This window comes from Desmodus rotundus, chromosome 11, assembly GCF_022682495.2.
Source record: "Desmodus rotundus isolate HL8 chromosome 11, HLdesRot8A.1, whole genome shotgun sequence".
In the NCBI taxonomy this organism is placed as follows: domain Eukaryota; kingdom Metazoa; phylum Chordata; class Mammalia; order Chiroptera; family Phyllostomidae; genus Desmodus; species Desmodus rotundus.
In genome coordinates this window covers 6,039,658-6,051,845 of record NC_071397.1, presented here as the reverse complement: position 1 = coordinate 6,051,845, position 12,188 = coordinate 6,039,658, and the positions used below count along the sequence as shown (strand labels likewise).

Genomic DNA, 12,188 nt, shown 5'->3' with positions numbered 1-12,188 from the left:
TTGTGCGGTCTGTTTTGCTCCCTGCCGTTTGTCCGGTTTATCTGTGCGCGAATGTGGAGCCGCGGGTTCCTACCCGCCGCTCTGCCTGCCCCGTTCTCCGCCACTCTGAGTCCAGCCCTCTCGGCCTATCTGTGTGAATGTGGGACCGCAGGGTCTGCTAGTGGTCGGACTGCTGGCCCCGTTCGTCCCACACTCCGCCAGTCTCGGTCCCGCCACAGCAACGCGAGTCCTCTCAGCCCTGGTGCCCGTCTCCGCCCCTCCTACCGGTCTGGATGAATGTTTATTTTTTATTTCCTTGGTGTCGGACTTCCTTGCCATTCGATTTTCTGTCAGCTCTGGTTGTGCGAGGAGGCACAGCGTGTCCACGTACACCGTCATCCTGGTTCTGGTTGGTTAAGTCTTTCCCAGGACTGTACCTTATACCCTTCCTGTCATCCATCCAGGTAAATCTTTACACTTTATTCTCCTATGTGGAAAATTTTCAGATCAATGTGAAAAAATGAATGGTTTCCCTTCATAATTTGATTTGTGCATAATGAAAATGTAGTTAATCATCCTAATTCAAATGGGATTCAAATACACTGAAGACATTTAGAAAATACTATGGCAGAAGATCAGGGTGGGAAAATGATTACTTATTTCTGGGGAATTCAGAGGATGCTTTATAAAGAAGATAACTGTCAGATGCAGAGTTCAAAACACTGGTTATAAGAATGATGAGGGAACTTAGTGAGGATCTCAACAGCATAAAAAATATCCAGTCAGAAATGGAGGATATGCTAATAACCTTCTAAGGTTGTTAGCATAAAAAAGATCCAGTCAGAAATGAAGGATATGAAATAAAGAACACTTTACAGAAAATCAACAGTGGAGTGGATGAAGCTGAGAATCAAATCAGCGGTTACAACATAAGGATGCAAAAAATAACCAATCAGAACAGCAAGAAGAAAAAAGAATCCAAGAAATGAGGATAATGTAAGGAGCCTCTGGGACAACTTCAAGCTTACCAACATTTGCATAATAGAATTGCTGGAAGGAGAAGAGAAAGAGCATGAAATTAGAAAATTATTTGAAAAAAAAATGAAAGAATATTTACCTAATTTGGTGAAGGAAATAGTCATACAAATCAAGGAAGCTCAGAGTCCCAAACAAGATGGACCCAAAGAGGCCAAGACACATCATAATTAAAATGCCAAAGGTTAAATGCAAAGACAGAATCTTAAAAGTAGCAAGAGAAAAGCAGTTAGTATCTATAAAGGAGCCTCTGTAAGACTTTCAGCTGATGTCTCAAAAGAAACTTTGCAGCCTAGAGGGCATTGGCAAGAAATATTCAAAGTGATCAAAAGCAAGGACCTACAACCAAGATTACTCTATGCAGCAAAACTATCATTTAGAATTAAAGGATAGAAAAAGAGCCTCCCAGATAAGAAAAAGCTAAAGGAGTTCATCGTCACCAGACCAGTAGTATATGAAATGCTAAAGGGTCTTCTTTAAGAAGAAAAAGAAGATGATGATGAAGAAGAAAAATGTGAAAAATAAAATGGCCATAAATACATGTCTATCAACAAGTGAATGGAAAAAACAAACAAGCAGAAGAGAAACAGACTCCTAGATACGGAGAACATTTTGATGGTTGCCAAATGAGAGTGGGGGTTGGGCAGATGGGTGAAAAGGTTACCCTTAAGAAGTACAAATTAGTAGTTAGAGAATAGTCATTGGGATGTAAAGTACAGTATAGAGACTATATTAGCCAAAGAACATATGTGCAGGACACATGGACATAGACAATAGTGTGAGGGTTGCCTGAGGAAGTGGTGCGGGTTAGGTGGAGGGGGACAAAGGAGGAAAATTTGAGATAATTGTAATAGCATGAATAATAAAATACAATTTAAAAATAATATTCGTTTAGCTCTTTCAAGATAAATAGGAGTTTTTCAGGTGGGAAGGTTATTTGGGGCAGCAGGAATAGTAGATGTGAGAAGTTATGGCATTATGAAAGAATCTGGCATGTTGCATGTTCAAGGAACACGGCTGAATTGCATGGTGTGCGTGTTATGTGGTGGTGCTGGTGTTGGGAGACAAACCCACCAATAGGTTTAGTATTCTAAGCTCTGCAGTGCAAAACCAAACCCATGTGGTTCTTTTAGGATGTTTTCTACTAGCACATTACAAGCTGATTTATGCCCTTGTTAAATATATTTTTGATGAAACATGAGTCTAAGAGCAGCCGGCTGTTTGATCCAGGAAGGAAACTGTGAGTTAATCCTTTAAGAACCATATTCATTCATCAGGCATTCATTCAACAAATATATACTGAGGCTGCTGTGCTCAGAGCAACAAGGGAGAGATAACGATGTCTCTGCCCTGTTTCTGCAGTGCCTCTTCCCCAAATTCAGGGTTTTATTAGATTTTTCTTTTGAGAAGTATTAATTCTGTGCCATTTTATTATGTTTTATGCATGCTTGCTACTAAAGCACTGTGCAGTTATTGCTCTGTCTAAAAGGTTCAGAACCATTTAACCCACTCCATTGCTTTATTTCAGGAGTTCTCACTCTGCATTTTGAGGAGAGTACAGTGCTCAAATGGCTGGCATTTTTCTATGTATTGTGCCTTTCCAGCCAATGTTTATAAGGTCAGGAAGGCGGAGCATGCAGTGTTATAGATGTGAAGGCTGACTTGTACTGAACCTTCTAGGCCTAACACTTTAGCTGGCATTCTTTACTTATAGTTGATGGAAAGAGAATATAGTTTAGTTGTAGCAAAGAAGAACTGAATAACACTGAAAGTAGAATAGAAACTTTATTCTTAAAGATCACATTCCTGGTAATATGTCCTTTTACAAGTGTGTAAGAACATCATTCAAACCTGTTCTTGAGGATTGTATTAAATTCATTCATCCTTTCCCTTCTGTTTGCTACCCTGTTCTTTTCTCTTTTCTTTTTTCTTCCCTTCCCCCCCTTCCTTTCCCTTCCCCCCAACCCTCTCTCTCTCCCTCTCTCTCTCTTTTGAAGGTCCCAGGGGTAGAAGTGAGCATTTGGAGAGAGTGAGAGGCAAGAAACCTCGCCTGGGGGAAGGGGAGGGGGACAGTAAAGGAGAGGGCATGCTCCCAAGAGGGAGAGCTCCTGTTCCCTTCTTCTCCTCATATTTATTGGGTAAGTTCTATGTGTCAGCACTCTGCTGGGTATTGGGTTACAAGAGTAATGGTAATGCTCCTTGTTCTCAGAGGGTACAGCTGTTATTCTCAACCCTGGCTGTGCATAAGCTCTATACAGAAGCCTTAAAAATGCACAGATGCTAGGGTCCCTGCCCTAGAGATTTTGGTTCCATAGTTCTGAGTAGGTAGGTAGGATTACTGACAAGTTAATAGGCAATTAAAATTCTCTGAAGTAGGCAACAGGATAGTTAGTGAGTACCAGGGAGGATCACCTGGTGGATGGATGAGGAGGATGTGGGTGAAGAGTGCAAGGAAAAAACCTGACTGAGGCTTTGGGAATAACATGTTTGGAGTGCAGGAAGAGAAAGCATGGGAAACAAATAGTTTATTGTGGTTGGAGCATACAAAAGGAGGCAAGGAGTTGCAACAGATGAGACAGGAGAGACAAGGTCCAGATCATTCAGGACTTTATCAGCCATGTTTTAAGAAATCTGAATTTTATCTGAAGACAGTTGAAGCCATTGATGGGTTTTATTTTTATTTTTTAATATATTTTATTGATTATGCTATTATACTTGTCCCATTTTTTTCTCCCCTTCATTCCCCTCCACCCTGTACCCCTCCCACCCATCAGCATTCCCCACCTTTAGATCATGTCCGTGGATATAAGTTGTTTAGCTTAATCTCCCCTTGTCTATTTTGTACCTACCATTTATGCTTCTTATTTCCTGTACCTTTTCTCCCATTCTCCCTCCTCCCCCTCCTTGCTGATAACCTTCCATGTGATCTCTATTTCTGTGAATCTGTTCCTGTTGTAGTTGTTTGCTTAGTTTGTTTTTGTTTTTGTTTTTTTAGGTTCGGTTGTTGATAGCTATGAGTTTGTTGTCATTTTACTCTTTGTATTTTTTATCTTTTTCTTAGATAAGTGCCTTTAACGTTATATTCCATATAATAAGAACGTGGTAATGATGAACCCCTTAAACTTGACCTTATCTGGGAAGCACTTTATCTGCCCTACCATTCTAAATAGGTTCTCACTCTGCATTTTTTTTTTAGGTTCGGTTGCAGATAATTGTGAGTTTGTTGTCATTTTACTGTTTGTATTTTTGATCATCTTCCTATTCTTAGGTAAATCCCTTTAACATTTAACATTAACATATATAAGGGCTTGGTGATGATGAACTCCTTTAATTTGCTTGACCTTATCTGGGAAGCATTTTATCTGCTCTTCCATTCTAAATGATAGCTTTGCTGGATAGAATAATCTTGGATGGAGGCCCTTGCCTTTCATGACTTGGAATACTTCTTTCCAGCCCCTTCTTGCCTGCAAGGTTTCTTTTGAGAAATCAGCTGATGGTCTTATGGGAACTCCTTTGTAGGTAACTGTCTCCCTTTTTCTTTTGCTGCTTTTAAGATTTTCTCCTCTTTAATCTTGGGTAATGTAATTATGATGTTCCTTGGTGTGTTCCTCCTTGGGTCCAACTTCTTTGGGACTCTCTGAGCTCCTGCACTTCCTGGAAGTCTATTTCTTTAACCAGATTGGGGAAATTCTCCAGTATTTTTTCAAATAAGTTTTCAGTTTCTTGCTCTCCCTCTTCTCCTTCTGGGACCCCTATGATTCGGATGTTGGAACATTTTAAAGTTGTCCTAGAGGTTCCTAAGCCTCTCCTCATTTTTTTGAATTCTTGTTTCTTCATTCTGTTTTGGTTGAATATTTCTTCCTTTCTTCTGCTCCAAACCATTGACTTGAGTCCCAGTTTCCTTCCCGTCACTGCTGGTTTCCCGTACATTTTCCTTTATTTCACTTTTCATAGCCTTCACTTTTTCCTCTATTTTGAGACCATACTCAACCAATTCTTGAGCATCCTGATTACCAGTGTTTTGAACTCTGCATCTGATAAGTTGGCTATAGCTTAGTTGTATTTTTGTCTGGAGCTTTGATCTGTTCTTTCTACTTGGGCCATATTTTTTGTCTCAGCGAGCCTGTTAAGTAGTAAGGGGCGCAGAGCCTTAGGTATTCACCAGGGAGGGGCAACCCAGGTCGCTGCGTTGTGGCACTGTATGTGTGGGAGTGGTTCAAAAGGGAACAGTGCCGTTTGCTCAGCTCTCTGCTGGTTTTCAGTCACTTCCTCCACTACCCACAAGCAAATTGGGCCCTCTGGTGCTGATTCCCAGTTAGGGGGTTTTGTGTACATTCTAGGACCCCATGGGTTTCTCCAACAGACTCTCCTGTGAGGCTGAGAGTTTCTCCCCCACCCTGCCACCAGGTTTTTTTCAGACAGAGGTTTTGGGGCTTTATTTTCCCGTGCTGGAACCCTGGGCTGTGCAGTCTGTCTTGCTCCCTAGTTGTTCCTTCCGGTTATGAATACGCAAATGTGGGACCGCCTGCTCCGCCAGCCGCCATCTCACCCAGTCTATGAACCACCACCTTGCCACCAGTCCTCTCTGCCCCAGCTGCCTGTCTCCACCCCTCCTACTGGTCTGGATGAATGTTTCTTCTTTAACTCCTTGGTTGTTGGACTTCCATACAGTTTGACTTTCTGGCAGTTCTGTTTATTTTTTTGTTTTTAAATTTGTTATTGTCCTTCAGTTGGTTGTATGAGGAGGCAAAGGGTATCTGTCTACCCACTGATGGGTTTTAAGTAGTGGAGTAACTAATACAAGATTTATTATGCTTTCATATAATCACTCTTGATACTCTATGGAGAATGGCTTTCAGGGGAATAAGAATAGAATTTGAAGACTTTTGCAGAAGTGTAGGCAAAAAATACCAGTGGCTTGAATCAAGGTAATGGCAGTGGAGATGCACAAAAGTGGACAATTTGATGAAATATTTAGTTGGTAGAATATATTGACCTTGATTAAAAGTAGATGTGTTGGGACAGGATGTGTGTGAGAGACATCAGTGTGTCATAAAGACTAGGTTTTTGGCTTGGGTTCATGGGTCTGATGCAGGTACCAGTCACAAAGATGTGCCTATAGGAGAAGAGGCAGATTTGTCAGGGAAAGGTGGTGAGTTTACTGTATTTATTTATTTTTAGTGTATTGATTTGAGAGAGAGAGAGAGAGAAACATCGATTTGTTGTTCCACTTATTTATATATTTGTTGGTTGCTTCTCCTGTGCGCCCTGACTGGGGATTGCACCCTCAACCTTGGAGTATCAGGATGGCAGTCTAACCAACTGACCTACCCAGCCAGGACAGTAAGTTCACTTTAAATATATTGAGTTTGAGGTACCAGTTGGACATCCAAGTAGAGATCTGATGGTTTGAAGCTAGGGAGGAGGATCTGGGATAAAGATAAAGACTTAGGAGGTATTTGTATAGCAATAGTAACTGAAACTGTAAGTGCATGAGATGATTCAGTGTTTATAGAGGAGAAGGTCTGGGTTAGACCCCTTAGGAATACCAACATTGTAGGAAAGAAGGAGAAAAGGGGAGCCTTAGAGGGAGCCTGAGAAAGAATAGTAAAAGTAGGAGGAACATTAAGAGCATGATTTGCCATGTGAGGCAAGAGAAAGGAGGAAGTAGTGATCACCAGGATTAAATATCACGAAGAGGTCAGTAAGAAATTTACATTTGCTTTACTGACAAGAACCTTATATCAGAAGGAAAAGCAGTTGATGGTATGGAGAGAAATAGGTTGAAAGGTGTGAGGTAAAATAATCGTGAGTAATATAAAATTATCATGTTCTACACCTTAAACTAATACAGTGTTATACGTAAATTACATCAATAAAACTGGAGTAGGTCATTGTTTCAAGAAGTTTGAGACAACAGAGATAAGATGGATGGCTGATAATTCGGGGTGGAGGGGTTGGAGGAGAATTGTTGAGACAGGAGAGATTTGATCATTCTGTTGACTCCTTCCTGGAGTAATCAGTCATTAAAAGCCTTCTGTGAGCCAGATTCTGTTCTCATAGATCTTAATTCTAGTGGAGTGGCTACTTAATGATTGAATAACAAACAAATAAAAATAATTAGAAGCACTATGAAGGAAATAAGCAGGCTGCTGTGATTGAGAATAATAGTGAGGACCCACCTAACATATGGTGGCCAGGAAAGGCCTCTTTGCGGAGGAGTTAGTTTAAATTAAGATCTGAAGGTCGAAAAGAAACAGGGTATAAAACCCAGGAAAGAATATTTCATTCCAGAAACCAGCAGGAACACAAGGTTTTTATGGGTACAGTGGGGTGAGCTGGGGTAGAGTAGAATGAGTTGAAGCATGTACATGGTACTAGTCTGTATTTTATTCAAGAATAGTGGGAAGCCATTGGAGAATCTGAAGCAGAATGACACTGTCTGATTTAAGTTGTAAAAAAAGTCACAATGGCTGTTTTGAGGAGAATGGGTTATAAATAGAGGTAGAACAAGAATAGAAGCAGGGAGATCAGTAATGGTTACTTAGATTAGGGTGAAATAGAGAGAAGAGGTTAACTAGTGAAACATATTGTGTGCATAGAATTAACATGAGTTAGCTCATTGTCTGAGTGTTCAAGGGATAGGGAAGAGGGAGCACTTAAGGGTCTGGCTAGTGTCTGCATAAATGGTGACCCCATGTACCAAGGGGAAAAAACTGAGAGGGCTTCTGATTTTTGGTATGTGTTGGGGCTGGAAGGACATGTAGAATTAAGAGTTCCCATTTTATACACTTTACAATTTATTTGCCTAAGAGATTTTTAACACAGCAATTAAATGCAGATATGTGGAAGTTAGAGGAGAGGTTTGGTTTGTAAATTGACAATGAAAATTTGTTGGTACATAGGTGTGTTTTAAGTCATGAGAATGGACAAGGTCACCTGAGAAGAGGATGTAGCACTAAACCTTTGAGGAATGCCAGCATTTAGAAGTCAAAAAGGAGACAGAACTTGCAAAGAAAATTGAGAAAGCTAATGAAAAGAAAGACACTCAGGAGGAAGTAGTATCATGGAAGCCGAGAGAGAGGTGTTTTAGGAATGAAGGATTACTCAGTTGGATGGTTCTAGTAGGGTCAGAAAAGTAGCTTTGGATTTGGCAGCACCTAGATTAATGGTTGTCATTGCAGAAGTGTTTCAGTGTTGTGGTGGGAACAAGATGAGTGAAAGCAAGTGAGGAAGTAGGACTACACTGATTGCACTAGAGCAGGGGTGTCAAACTCATTTTCACTGGGGGCCACATGTAATTTCAACTCCTTAGCAGTTAAGGAGTAGTTACATTTACACAGTCCTAAAATTATTTTGACCCTTTGAAGACAACCATGAGGCTGGTGTGGCCACCAGTGAAAATGAGTTTGACATCCCTACACTAGATCTATTAGAAGCGATCTCATTCTTTTAAGGGCTGTATGATGGTCCATGATGTGGTTCTAGAATAATTTATTCAGCCTTTCACTGTTGATGAGCATTTGCTTTGTTTTAATTTTTTTCCATTGAAAATAAGGCTATAATAAACATTTCCTCCACTTTCCCCCTCCCCATGTGTATGTGGTGTGTGTGTCCATCATTACATACTGGTGAACTTACTTGCATAGGGCAAATTCTAGGATTGGGGTTGCTGGGTTGAAGGATATAAGTATTTTATGTAATTTTAGCTGGTATTACTACTTACCTTCCCAAAAAACAGTAAAAATGCACATTTTCACCAGCAGTTTATATGAAATTGATGATACATGAGAAGGGAGTTAAATTGAATAGTTTTGAGGAGATGGGTCTAAAGTACAAGTGAAACACCCTGGCTGGGTGGCTCAGTTGGCTGGAGCATCATCCCATACACCGAAAGGTTGCAGGTTCAATCCTGGGGGTGTATACTCAGGTTTAGGGTTTGATTCTCAGTCAGAACATGTACAGGAGGCATCTGATCGATGTTTCTCTCTCACATTAATATTTCTCTCTCTCTCTAAAAAAATCAATGAAGTCTATTTCCCTTATTTTTCTATTATTGCTTTTTTCTTAGAATTTATAGTTAGAATTTATATTGTACTGTTATTAGTATTATTATTTATGTATTCTGAAAACTTTCAGTTTTATGTAGATCCCAATGTGGCTTTTAATAATACTAAAGTTATTTCAAAGAGAAAGAAATGAAGAAATAAATAAAATCAATAAAAAAACATATCCTTGCCCTGGCTTGTGTGGCTCAGTGGATTGAGCACCAGCCTATGAACCAAAGGGTCACTGGTTTGATTCCCAGTCAGGGCACATGCCTGAGTTGCAGGCCAGGTCCCCAGTAGCGGGTGAGTGAGAGGCAATGGACACATTGATGTTTCCCTGTCTTTCTCCCTCCCTTCCCTTCTCTGTAAAAATAAGTAAGTAAAATCTTAAAAATATATATCCTTGAGTGAGGATTAAAAAAAATAAAAGTACATGTGAAGGGACTGGGCTTTGATGGGGAGAGGGGCACTTTCTCCATTGTAATTGGGGAGGGAGGAGAAGATTTTAGATGCCCATAATTTTGTAGTTTTGGTGGTAGTAGCATGAAGAAGTTTTGTAGTCTCAGTGAAATAAGATGTGAAATCATTATTGAAAAAGAGGAACTTAGAAGGCTCAAAATATGAAATTGTTCCTAAAAAGTCAAAAAGGACTGTAGTAAGATTATTGGGCCATGATAAAATGAAGTCTGGTTGTGTGATTTTTCTCTACCTGTATGCGGTTACTTGAGTTTGTGCACTGAGAGAATCTAAGCTGAACAAAGGAAGGGACAAACTGGGACACAGAGGGTTGTGAGATTGTGACAGGATCAGTGGGTTAGAAGGTTTAATGAGAGGGAAGAATTTTTATCAATGGGGATACTAAAGCAAATGAACTGGAAGGGTGGGAAGGGGTGTTGAAATATTGGTTGTTTGAATTAGAATTTTGGCATGGGTGTAAGCTTCTGTTGACCAAGTCAAGGTGTTGCCCATGGATTTGAGTCACTGAGAAAGGGTCCCTGAAAGAGGCTATTGGGGACCTGGGAGGCTAAGATGTTGTTTGCATAGTGTATATTGTTGTTAGCATGTGATGATTGGAACTGGAGTAGAGGGGAATTGGCCAGGAATACAAGTTTTCAGTGGGGTGGAATGAGTGGAGTTGGTAGATACTGGAGACAGCATGGGGTGGGCCTTGAGTTTCAAAATAAGAGGGAGATTTGCAGACAGAATGGGAAGAGGCTGGTTGGGAGTATAGTAATGGGGAACTATTTGCCTCCCTTGCATCCTGGCTCTGGGATTTATGGGGCATTGAGAGAAAAAAACGGTCACTTCTTGAGATAGCTGTTGGGGAAGCCTGTTTAAATGCTGGTGATAAGAAATCATTGAAGTTAAGAACAATCTAACAATGGTTAGGGGGGAGTGAGGAGGGGACAGTGAGGAGAGGGGATTACAGGAACTACTATAAAGGACACATGGGCAAAATCAAGGGGGAGGGGGGAGGGGGAAAGGAGGGGGGTTCAGCTGGGGTGGGGTGGAGGGATGGGGAGAAAAGGCACACAACTGTAATTGAATAACAATAAAAAATTAAAATTAAAAAAAAAAAGAAGAAATCAGGAGTGAGGTAGAGGTTCCTGAGAAGGGAGAATAGATGGGCTGTAGAGCTGTATGGGAAAGATTAAGCTTAGCCTCGTGGCAGGAATTTATTTGCATTGTGAACCCACGCCTGTGGGTTAGGTGGCCCGAGGCTGGTCTCCTGAGGAAGGCGATAAGAACGCTGTGGAGGCTGAATAGGAGCTGTGAGAGGAGCGGAGGCGGTCTGACCTAGCAGTTGTGGAGAGTGGGAGGATGGAAGTGGCACATGGGAGGGTTATCTGCAGATGGTGGACTCGCTAAGACTGGAGATTGTGAGTTAGGCACAAAGTTCTCCCTGCCCTCCCTTCCCATTACCTGTGTCGTGTCTCTTTCCCCGTTTCTACCAGACTAAATTAATTGCTTTTCTAACTAGGTTTCCATGGTATTAAATGCCTATTTTTATATTGCTTATCACATCGTATTTTACCTTTCCTGTGTAGAGTGTGAATTCCTAGACAGTAAGGCTTATGTCTCGCTTATCTTCTCTGCAAGATCACCTAAAATAACAACTGGAACAGAGCAGGCCCTCAGTTAATGCTCATTGAATTGAATCGAATTACACAAGTGTGGTCATTTTGTTTTTCTAATACTGCTTTTCCTTCATTGACCTGAAACTATATGTTCTAAACTCCTTACTGGTTTCTGTGGGCACAGTGTGCTCAGTAAGACAATCCATCCTATTTTCATGTTATGCAAGAGGAAGACCTGTGCAGAGATTAAGAGGTTCCCTCGAATCTACAGGTTTGGCAGGGATTGATTTGCATTGGGGATTTGTCAGCAGAACCTTAGCCTTGTCGTTGACCTTACTGTTTGGTCATAAGGACGTTCTTTGAAAATATAGTCAGTGGCTGTGTTCTCCTGAGTGAATAGACCTGTGCTAGGATTCTTTCCTTCAGAGTGCATAGACCTGCACTATGTGATTGGAAAGGAGGAGAGAGTTTTTCTTGTAAAGAGAACTTAATAAGCAAAATTCAAAAATCACCTTGCTCCCATAATGTTGGAAATATTGTACTGATGTGAGGACTGTACAACTATGGAAAATATTAATTTGCCCATTAATGTGCTCATATTGTTTTGTGGGTGGGAAAATGAAGGAACTTTTAAGTATTTATTCACATTCCATGTCAGTAGCCACAACTTTGGAAGGAGGCTTCCTCAGGTTCCCTCTAACATGGACTTACAGAACTAATGTAAGAAGGGACATGAGAGCAGCTGGTCCAGCCACCCTGTACAACAGTTGAGTGCCCTCTTCAACGTCCCCACCGCGTGGGTGTCCAGCATCTGCTTGTGACTGAGAACAGAAACCAGGTTCTGCTCTATTGCAGTAATTCTCAAACTTTGTTTTCAGGAGCCCTTTGTATTCTTCAGAATTATTAAGAACCTCAAAGAGCTTTTGTTTATGCAGGGTATATATCTTATCAATATTTACTAATTAATTTAAAAGTGCAATAATAAACCTACTATATATCAATATAAGAGCATTTTTATTGAAAAATAACTATTTTTCAAAGCAAAATG

At 40.7% G+C, this 12,188-nt stretch overlaps 1 protein-coding gene across 8 annotated transcripts in view; it reads left to right on the top strand.

The window, feature by feature from the left end:
• The window catches only part of BTBD9 (BTB domain containing 9), a 431,840-nt gene that overhangs the window by 126,678 nt on the left and 292,974 nt on the right, over positions 1 to 12,188 (top strand). The window lies entirely within an intron of this gene.